This window comes from Nerophis ophidion, linkage group LG10 (genome assembly GCF_033978795.1).
Source record: "Nerophis ophidion isolate RoL-2023_Sa linkage group LG10, RoL_Noph_v1.0, whole genome shotgun sequence".
NCBI lineage: Eukaryota > Metazoa > Chordata > Actinopteri > Syngnathiformes > Syngnathidae > Nerophis > Nerophis ophidion.
In genome coordinates this window covers 50,734,701-50,744,700 of record NC_084620.1, presented here as the reverse complement: position 1 = coordinate 50,744,700, position 10,000 = coordinate 50,734,701, and the positions used below count along the sequence as shown (strand labels likewise).

Here is a 10,000-nt window from a genome sequence, read left to right as displayed (position 1 = left end):
CTGTAAATCCACCCGTCCATTTTCCTGTGACGTCACATAGTGACGCCAATACAAACAAACATGGCGGATAGAACAGCAAGATATAGCGACATTAGCTCAGATTCAGACTCGGATTTCAGCGGTTTAAGCGATTCAACAGATTACGCATGTATTGAAATGGATGGTCGGAGTGTGGAGGCAGATAGGGAAAATGAAATTGAAGAAGAAACTGAAGCTATTGAGCGAATAGCTATTGAAGCTATTGGGCGATCGCCTTCTAACCAATGATTGCATCTTTTGACCACTGGAGCAACTTAAATCCGTCGATTGGTAAGTGTTTGTTTGGCATTAAATGTGAGTGGAGGGAAAGGCTGGATGCAAATATAGCTACAAATGTACATACAGCTAGCCTAAATAGCATGTTAGCATCGATTAGCTGGCAGTCATGCCGTGACCAAATATGTCTGATTAGCACATAAGTCAATAACATCAACAAAACTCACCTTTGTGATTTCGTTGACTTTATCGTTGGAAATGCATCTGCTTTGAGTGTCGCAGGATAACCACACATCTCTGTCGTAGCATCGCTGTCGTCGGTAAAATGTGCAGAACAAATAAGGGACTTTCGCATCTTTTGACTACTAGTGTACTTGAATCCGTCGATTGGTATGTGTTTGTTTGGCATTAAATGTGGGTGGAAGGAAAGGGTGGATGCAAATATAGCTACAAATGAGGCATAACGATGCAATATGTACATACAGATTGCCTAAATAGCATGTTAGCATCGATTAGCATGCCGTGCTAAGTCGCAGTCCCAGGACATTAGATGACAGTAGTGTGTGGTGTTTCTTAACCATAGGGCTGTTGTCGGGATGCGAAACATATGTTTCTCAGTTGTGGTCCGTACGGGACTGGATTCTAATACACTTTTCCACCATTTGTGGCAGTAATGACAATATCAAACAAACAAAAAAATCCCGAGCTAAAGTCATAAAGAAGTTTCTTTAGCGCAGAAAAGTTGACGAAAGAGATAAAGCTGTATTTGCACTTTATGTCACGCTGTTTTTGATTGTTACGTTCGTGTTGTTTGTAGTTTTCTTTTGCAAATGCGTAGGTGTTGAAATGCTAATGCTAATAGGCAGCATGTAAATTAGCATCCAGCTAGCGCGTTTTGTAAAGTGTAGCCTGACAGTACCTCTGAGCGCCGCCTCGTCGCGTGGTTGGCATGAGACATTGTAACGTTAGCCACGGGCTGTGTTGGCTCCGAGCGCTTGTTTCCCGGCCAAGTGTTTGAGCCGAGTCTGCAGCCAGACATGACGCGACGACTGTATGGAAATATGACACAATTTTACGTGAATGGATACCCGCTAAAAGTAGTGCTTTATTTGTGTATTGTTGTAGCATAAAAGTGTCTGGTCAGCACTTTGTCAAAATGATGTTTGTGTTTCAGATTTGTGTGTTGCAGCCACAAAGAGGACAAAGTGACTTTGAAAGTGTCGCCACTGGAATTCTTACATCCGTCTCCCCGGTATGTCCAAAAGAGAGAAAAAAAAATAGCAGGATGAAAATAATGTTTTGTTAAATATGAAGACATGTTGACTGCAATAATTAGACTGATGTTGTCATTACATCATACAAATCCTCATTATAATACTCAAACTCATACTAATAACTCATTATAATACTCATACTAATACTCATAATACTCATCCTCATTGTAATACTCATAATAATTCTCATAAGCTACTCATTGTAATACTCATTATAATATACTCATAATATTTAGAGTTATACTCATAATACTTATACTCATTGTAACATTAAAACTCATAATACTCATAATACGTAAACTCATTGTAATAATAATACTCATAATACTCATTGTAATACTCATACTCATAATATTTATTGTTATACTCTTAATACTCATTGTAATATTGAAACTCACAATACTCATAATACGTAATCTCATTGTAATAATAATAATACTCATACTCATGATACTAATTTTAATACTCACACTCATAATCTTTATTGTTATACTCGTAATACTCATACAATACTCGTAATATTCATTATAATATGTATACTCATTGTAAAAGTACTACTAATAATAATACTCATAATATACTCATAATACTCATTGTAATACTCATAATACTCATTGTAATACTCATAATATACTCATATTTGTTGTACTCATAATACTCGTGATTATACTAAGTCATAATTTTACTCATGCTCATAATAATACAGTCTAAATATTACTAATACCCATAATAATACAGTCAAAATATTACTAATACTCATATTAATACTCTTAATACCAGTGCTCATACTCATAATAATACGTGTAATAATGCCCATACTCATAATGCTCATAATAATATTCATAAGAATATATTCATGCTAATACTCAAAATGATCATACTCACATTAATACTAGCACTCATACTCATAATAATAATAATAATATTTGTAATAGTACTCATAACATTCACACTAATACGCATATTAATACTACTGCTCATGCACATAATATACTCATACCAGTACTGGTGAAAGTATACATACTAATAGTCACAATAATACTGATAAACCTAATATTATTACTCATATTACACATACTCATAATACTCATAACTAATACTAATACACATAATACTAATATTCATGATAATATTCATACTAATACTAATTGCAATACTTATACTAATACACATAGTGCTCATAATAGTACAAATACTCATGATATTCCTCATAATATTCATTAAAAAAATCATAATTAAAATACTCACTTTAGTACTAGTACTTATGCTTGTAATAATACTCATACTACTACCAATAACATTCACACTAATACTCATACTAATGCTGATACAAATATCCATACTAATACAATAATAACGATAATCATAATACTATTAATACTCATATACTATCAAGCATACTCATTATAATGCTGCTACTAATTATATTACTCATATTACTACTCATAACTATACTTATACACACAATAATACTTATACTCATGATAGTCATACTAATTTTAATTACAATACTTAAACTAATACTCATACTTATACTCATTATATGTGTACTCATTGTAATACTCATAATAATAAAAATACTCAATATACTCATTTTAATACTAATTTTGATATTCTCATATTCATATTAATACTAATGGTCATATTACTCATAATACTAGTGCTCATACTCAAAATAATACTAATACGTGTAATATTACCCCTGCTCATAATACTTAGAATAATATTCATACTAACACTCATAATTATAATACTCACAATATTACTAGTACTCAATACTAATACTTGTATTAATACTCATAACATTCACACTAATACTCATAATAGTCATACTATTACTGATAAAAATATTTATACTAATACAATACTGATAATCATAATGATACTAATACTTATAATCTTTTGCTTACTCATTATAATATCCATATTCTTTATAATACTTATATTGATACTCATAACTAATACTCATACACAGTCATCATGACATCATCATATGAAGAAACTAACAATACTCCTAATACTATTATATTATAATACTTAGTCACTATAATACTCATACTAATAATCATAATACTCATATGTATACTCATTGTAGTACTCATAATTATAATACTCATTGTAATACACATAATACACTCATATTTATTGTTATAAGCATAATACTCATAGTCATAATACTCATACACAATACTAATACGCACAATAATATTCATACTTATACTAATTACAATACGTGTACTAATACTCATAATGCTCATACTAATATTCATAATAGTACTAATACTCATAATATTACTCATACTAATACTCATAATGCTCAATAAAAATAACAGTAAAATACTTTTTCATAACATGGTCACTACTGCCTAGTTTCTCTTGTTACATTCCTATTTTACTGTTATATTTTTATTCCCATCGTTGCTTTTAATTTCTATTCTTATTATAATATTTTTCTATTTTGTTTCCATTTATACCCCCATTATTTACTTTTAATTTTTAAACTGATATGAACTCTGTACACTGCTGCTGGAATTTTAAAGTACTATCTATCTACAGTATACTAATATTCATAATAGTACTAATACTCATTAGTCAAACTTATAGTAATAATAATACTAATACTCACAATAATACTGATAGTCACAATAATACTTTCACTAATAATCATTATACTCATACTAATATTCATAATAGTACTAATACTCATGATATTACTCATACTAATAATAATAATGATACAATAATACTGATGGCCACAATAACACTTATATTAATACTCATTATACTCGTGCTAATATTCATAGTAGTACTAATACTTATATTATTCATGCTAATACTAATACTCACAATACTGATAGTCACAATACTCGTGTTAATGCTCGTAATATTACTCATACTAATACTCAAAATAATACTGATAGTCACAATAATACTAATGCTCATACACATACTCATATCAACTGCAGGGAGTTCCTGTCATATAGATGATCTTTGAATAATGTTTTTGCTGTAGGTCCTGTTAAACAGCAAAGTGCTCTTGTCGCATAGACAATCTGTGATTTGTTTATTTGCATATTTAAAAATCCAGCGCTCCTTTGTCATATAGATGATCTTTGAATAATGTTTTTGCTGTAGGTCCTGTTAAACAGCAAAGTGCTCTTGTCGCATAGACAATCTTTGATTTGGATATTTGAATCAGGCCCTTCAAAAATCCAGCGCTCTCTAAATTGTCATATAGATGATCTAACCTTTTTTTCGTCACACTACATCCTGGTGATAAACTGCAGGGAGTTTTGATCATATAGATGATCTTTGACTGCTATTTTTGCGGTAGGTTCTTTGAAAACAGCAACCTATTATTTTTGTGTGGATGATCTTTGACTGGTGTATCTGCAGGAGGTCCTTTAAAATCCGGAGAGTGTACTTGCTGGATAGATGATCTTTGATCTGTGTTTTTTGGTGAGTAACAATATAATGAACAAAAAAAATAAGCGTGACCAAGAAGTTTATCCTGGTTGTAGGGCAACCATGTCCAAAGAGCGTATATGTAATGAGAAAAAATCAAATAATTGCTCATAATAAACTTAGTCAGTTTTGTCATTCAATATATATATATATATATATAAAATGTTTTTAGCCTTTTATTTCTAAATAAATAAGTAAAAACTAAAAGGCCCCGCGTACTTGGACTTTTCATTATGTTGCCCTCAGGGAATCGAAAATTTTAGAAGCTCTCAAATTAAAATCAATAAAACTAAGTAAGCTACAAATATTAACAGAGTTGGTTAATTATGAAAATAAAACATATTTAATAAAAAAAAAATTAACAAGCATCATAAACATTGTTAAATGTGAAACTAAATATGAATATTTATGTGCGGGCATAATTTTGGTCACACTAAATTATGCAGTTACACAATCATATCATTAATATTTTTATTCTTTTTACGTGGGAAAAAAACAACCGTAAAAATATTAGAAAAAAGAGAAAACAATGATTGGAATGTAATGAGAACATGCTGACATTTTCAATCTAATAATTGATAATAATAATAATGATAATTATAATAATAACAATAATCACCTATATCAGTGGTCCTCAAACTTTTTTGATGAGCAACATCAAAGTGCAGCAGCATAGTAGGCCTAAGTATTTGTTGAAAACTAAGTGAAGGTGTTATTTAACTGGCCGTTGGAACGTTACACACAGTTTGAACAGTAACACTGTGTTTGAATTTAGGAAAATGAAACACTCGGTGGAGCCTGCGCACTACAATCCCTGACTTGTAACACACAGCCGACGAAAAAGTGTGTCTTCATAAGTAAGTGTGTGTGTGTGTGTGTGTGTGTATATTTACACATATGTGTATGTATATATATATATATATATATATATGTATATATATATATATATATATATATATATATAGATATGTGTGTGTGTGTGTGTGTGTGTGTGTGTGTGTGTGTATATGTATGTATATATACACACTCTGTAAAGCGCTTTGTCTAGAAAAGCACTATAAAAATCTAATCCATTATATGTATGTATGTACATTTTGTATGTTTGTGTGTGTGTATGTATATGTGTATATATGTATGTGTAAATGTATGTTTGTATGTATAAATGTATATGTATGTATGTACATATTTACATTTATATGTATATGTATTTACATACGTACGTATGTGTATTTATGCATATGTATGTGTGTATATATATATATATATATATATATATGTATAGCCGTATATGTATGTATATGTGTGTATATATATGCATGTATATATATGTGTGTATACGTGCATGTTTATATGTATATGTGTATATATGTATATGCAAGTATGTGTATATATGTATGTATATATTTACATATATATGTATATGTATGTATGTGTATATATGCACATATATGTGTATATGTATGTAGAAATGCATTTGTATGTATGTATATATGTATGGGTGTATAGATGCATTTGTATGTATGTATGTATATGTATGTGTGTATATATGCATGTATGTGTGTGTGTATATATATATATATATATATATATATATATATATGTGTATGTATGTATGTATGTTTATATATATATGTATGTATGTATGTTTATATATATATATATGTATGTATGTATGTATGTATGTATGTATGTATGTATGTTTATATATATGTATGTATGTATGTTTATATGTATATGTATGAATATATGTATGTATGTATGTATAAATGTATGTATATATGTATAAATATGTAAGGATATATTTACATATATATATGTAAATGTGTGTATATATGTATGTGTGTGTATATACAGTATATATGTATGTTTGTATGTATGTGTGTATATGCATTTATGTATATATGTGTGTATATGTATATATGTGTGTATATGCATGTACATATACAGTATATGCATATGTATGTGTGTATATATGTTTATATATGCATGTATGTGTATATACATATGCATGTTTGTTTGTATACATATATATATGCATGTTTATATGTATGTGTTTATAATTATATACATGTGTATATATGTATGTACGTATGTGTTTGTATGTATGTGTGTATATATATGCATGTATGTGTGTGTGTATATATATGTATGTTTGTATGTATGAATATATGTATATGCATGCATGTGTATGTATGTATATGTATACTTGTATGTATAAATGTATATGTATGTATGTGTATATATGCATATGTATGTGCATATGTATGTATGTGTATATATGTATAAATATGTACATATATATTTACCTATATATATATATATATATATATATATATATATATATATATATATATATATACACATATGTAAATGTATGTATGTGTATATATGTATGTGTGTATGTATGTATGTATGTATGTATGTGTGTGTGTATATACATATGCATGCTTATGTTTATATGTACGTGTATATACAGATATACATGTTTGTGTATATATATATGTATGTATATATGTATGTGTGTATATATGCATGTGTTTATATTTGCATGTATGTGTGTATATACATATGCATGCTTATATGTTTGTGTACATATATATGCGCATGTTTATATGTATGTGTATATACATATATACATGTATGTGTATATATGTACGTATGTATAAATGTATATGTATGTATATATTTACATATATATGTTTGTATGTATGTGTATGTATATATGTACACATGTATGTATGTATGTATAAATGTATAATATTTAGCTGTATTTATTTTTTTATTTTTCCAAACTAAAAAAGGCCCACGTATCCTTCTGCTTTTTAGTACGTGGCCCTTGGTTTAAAATGTTCTAAACACAACTGTTATAAACACAAGTTTCCATTTAAAATGTTTGTTTCTGCTTGACCCGAGACAAAAGGTGTTTGTGTTTGTGTGTAAAATGACATGGAGTCAAGTCAAGTTAAGGAGGTTGCAAGTCCTAACAGTCAACACGTAATAAGTAGTTGTGGCTGAAATGACTTCATGGTGTTGATGATGTGGTGGTGACACAAGTGGTGTGTTGCAGGTGCAAACACTAAACACCACAGTTGTTGTTGTTGTTTGCCACACAAGTGGAAAGTGTCTTGGCCAAGAATGAATGTTTCTTTGATGAACAAATGTCGTGATGGAAGTCTTACCTGCACTTCCTCCCCGTGCATCAAACGCCTTTTAAATCATGAGGTGAGCTGCTGCTACAATCCACTGTCCCAGTCTCCTGGATTCAGATAGGATTATTGGTCCTTGAACGCATCGCCCATGTCGTCTGGGAACATGCAATCCTCCTCCGGTGTCCTGCTGGCTCACTTCAGCTGGAGGGAAAACATTTTGGAGACGTTCCTTAGTGGAGGAGAATCTATCTCCATCTCCTTCTCCTTCGGTCCTGATGCTGCGAGTGGGAGATGTTGATGCTGCGAGTGGGAGATGCGTGTGTCTGCTGCGCGGCTGCGCTCACACTGACTGCTCTGCTGCGTGCTAACTTTTATCACCACCTCACACTTCAGCTTCTCATTCTACACAGAGCACTTTTTCATTGGACCCGGACACCGTCCAATCACACACATCTTCGTATCATGCTCATAATTGTGTATATATATATATATACACTGTGGGGCAAAATAGTATTTAGTCAGCCACCGATTGTGCAAGTTCTCCCACTTAAAATGATGACAGAGGTCTGTAATTTTCATCATAGGTACACTTCAACTGTGAGAGACAGAATGTGAAAAAAAAATCCAGGAATTCACATTGTAGGAATTTTAAACAATTTATTTGTAAATTATGGTGGAAAATAAGTATTTGGTCAACCATTCAAAGCTCTCACTGATGGAAGGTTTTGGCTCAAAATCTCACAATACATGGCCCCATTCATTCTTTCCGTAACACGGATCAATCGTCCTGTCCCCTTAGCAGAAAAACAGCCCCAAAGCATGATGTTTCCACCCCCATGCTTCACAGTAGGTATGGTGTTCTTGGGATGCAACACTCAGTATTCTTCTTCCTCCAAAAACGAAGAGTTGAGTTTATACCAAAATGTTCTATTTTGGTTTCATCTGACCACATGACATTCTCCGAATCCTCTGCTGTATCATCCATGTATCCATTTTGGTATAAACTCAACTTGTCGTGTTTGGAGGAAGAAGAATACTGAGTTGCATCCCAAGAACACCATACCTACTGTGAAGCATGGGGGTGGAAACATCATGCTTTGGGGCTGTTTTTCTGCTAAGGGGACAGGACGATTGATCCGTGTTAAGGAAAGAATGAATGGGGCCATGTATCGTGAGATTTTCAGCCTAAAACCTCCTTCCATCAGTGAGAGCTTTGAATGGTTGACCAAATACTTATTTTCCACCATAATTTACAAATACATTCTTTAAAATTCTTACAATGTGACTTTCTGGATTTTTTTTCACATTCTGTCTCTCACAGTTAAAGTGTACCTATGATGAAAATTACAGACATCTGTCATCACTTTGAGTGGGAGAACTTGCACAATCGGTGGCTGACTACTTTTTTGCCCCACTGTATATATATATATGTATTTGTACGTATATATATATATAGAGAGTATATATATGTATGTGTATATATGTTTGTATATATATATATATATATATGTGTATGTGTAGATATATGTATACATATATATATATATGAATATATATGTACACATATATATGCATGTATATGTGTATATACACATATATTTATATATGTATACATACATATACACATATATATGTATTCATTGTGTGTATATATTTGTATATGTATGTATATAAGTATATGTGTATTTATATACACGTATATATATTTATATATACACACAAGTGTATATAAGTATATTTATACATGTGTATATATTTATATATACATATGTATAAACATACATACAGGCATTTTTATATTTTAAAAAAAGTATTTTAAATATGAAAAAATTAGGGGAAAGGGCTTTCAGTTGTGTA

General features: G+C 30.6%; 1 protein-coding gene across 1 annotated transcript in view; it reads right to left on the bottom strand.

Moving 5' to 3' along the window:
• Positions 1-8,490, bottom strand: part of LOC133560967 (chemokine-like protein TAFA-2) — a 208,524-nt gene extending 200,034 nt beyond the window's left edge. Inside the window, exon 1 of the mRNA XM_061914040.1 lies at positions 8,174-8,490. The gene's annotated coding sequence lies outside the window, so the exon portion shown is untranslated. The remainder of the gene's footprint in view (positions 1-8,173) is intronic.
• Between the last annotated feature and the right edge of the window lie 1,510 nt (positions 8,491-10,000).